Here is a 1,769-nt window from a genome sequence, read left to right as displayed (position 1 = left end):
TACTGTTAGCCACACTGTTACAAACGCGTTTGCTTTATTTGCCTATCGTCTGCCTCTCCCATTGGGCCAGAAGCTGCGCAGGCAGCCAAGGTCTGAGCTGTCCCCACTGTACACCCAGGACCCTTCCCAGCGCCTGTGCTTGGCGAGGCGTGAGCGGTGACGCGTGACGGGGCTGCAGCACGGTGGACCCAGTGCTGACCGTGGGCGGGACGCTTCCCTGGAGGAAGCTCGAGATAGAGCTCAATTCTGTAAGGATGAGAAGAACCGACTGACCCTCTCCAAGGGCGCACATTATATTATGCAAAGTCTTGAACCAAACAAACAGGAAGGCACTGTGGTTATGACGGCAGCACTTGGGTGCCTTGTTCAGGACTTGGGTGTATTGTCTCAGCTAATTTCCAAAGCACCCTGTGAGGCCAGTGTGAAATAAGGTTCACAGTGAGGAGAAACTCATAGGTGGGTATCACTGGCTCACAATCACAAATGCATGAAGAATTTCTGAAGGCGCTCGCTTCGACAGCACATAGGCTAAAATTGGAACCATACAGAGAATATTAGCATGGTCCCTGGGCAAGAATGACATGCGAATTCGTGAAGCGTTCCGTACATTAAGTCCCCTACATACAAACCTTCAAGTTGCGAACTTTCCAAGATGGAAACGTGCTTTTGCATGTCCAATTACGTAAGTTAGTTCACGTGTCTGGCGTACATTGTCACATGCGAGTATCCTCTACAAGTGGTTGTGCTTTTATGTACTTTACTGTACAGTAGTACAGTATCTTTATTTCAAGCCCAGGATGTCTGGAAGCAAGTGTAAAAGCAGCAGTGATGTAGCTGGTACTGCTAAGAAGCACCAAGAGAGACAAGAGGAAGAAGTAACTGAAGAACTGAAGAGATTCACGACGCAGGAAATGGCAAGGGGAATTTTCTTTATTTGAGGAGGCACTGTTAGTTTTCGAGGCACAGGACCCGAACCTAGAACAGTACACAAAGGTTGCAGCAGCCGTTCAGAATGCAATCCTGTGCTACCGTGTCATCTATGACGAGAAAAAAAGAGCTACTACCCAGACATCACTCGATCGTTTTTTCAAGAGGGTAGATAGAACTGAATCCAGCAAGGAACCAGAACCTGTGCCATCAACGTCAGGCGTGAGTGACATTGCAGCTCGCCCTCCGTCTCCTATTGCTGACGATCCTTCAGCTCTACCATCTCCCACCTCCTCTCCCTACTCCAGTCAGTAACTCTTCTTGCCTGTTCACTTGATGCCAGCCCCTGTTTGCCAGCTGGTGTACTGGACTACTGTACTTTTCAAGGTACTGTACTGTAAGATTAAAAATGTTCTCTTTATTTTTTGTGTTTGTTTGTTTTTTATGTATTATTTGTGTGAAAAGTACTATAAACCTATTACAGTACAGTACCATATAGCCGATTGTGTTAGTTGGGTACCTAGGCTAACTTTGTTGGACTTATGAACGTGCTCTGTGAATGAAACATTTGTATGTAGGGGACTTACTGTATTTAAAAAAAAAAAAAAAGAATTTCTGAAGGGAACTGATGAGATGCCCCCTCCTCAGCCTGAGGCTGTGTTACTTTGTGTTCCATGGACTGCCCTTTTGTCCGGGGCACTTGCACTTGAGTATAGATAAATTAAATAAATCTTAAGAGATAAATTTGATAGCTTTGTACATGTAAATAGATCTGCTTTTCTCCAAAGAAGGTTTCCTGGGTGTCAAGACAGAAAGACAGGTACAGCCGGACCAGCCCCCAG

The 1,769-nt window shown here is 46.0% G+C and overlaps 1 non-coding gene across 1 annotated transcript; it reads left to right on the top strand.

The window, feature by feature from the left end:
• Positions 1-504: 504 nt before the first annotated feature.
• Positions 505-611, top strand: LOC118905563. Its single transcript, XR_005022268.1, has one exon. It is a non-coding gene; the product is annotated as a U6 spliceosomal RNA (small nuclear RNA).
• The last annotated feature ends 1,158 nt before the right edge of the window (positions 612-1,769 follow it).

The sequence above is a fragment of the Balaenoptera musculus genome, chromosome 12, assembly GCF_009873245.2.
Source record: "Balaenoptera musculus isolate JJ_BM4_2016_0621 chromosome 12, mBalMus1.pri.v3, whole genome shotgun sequence".
Classification (NCBI taxonomy): Eukaryota; Metazoa; Chordata; class Mammalia; order Artiodactyla; family Balaenopteridae; genus Balaenoptera; species Balaenoptera musculus.
The sequence above is the reverse complement of the archived record's forward strand: the minus strand, read 5'-3'. Positions and strand labels throughout refer to the sequence as shown.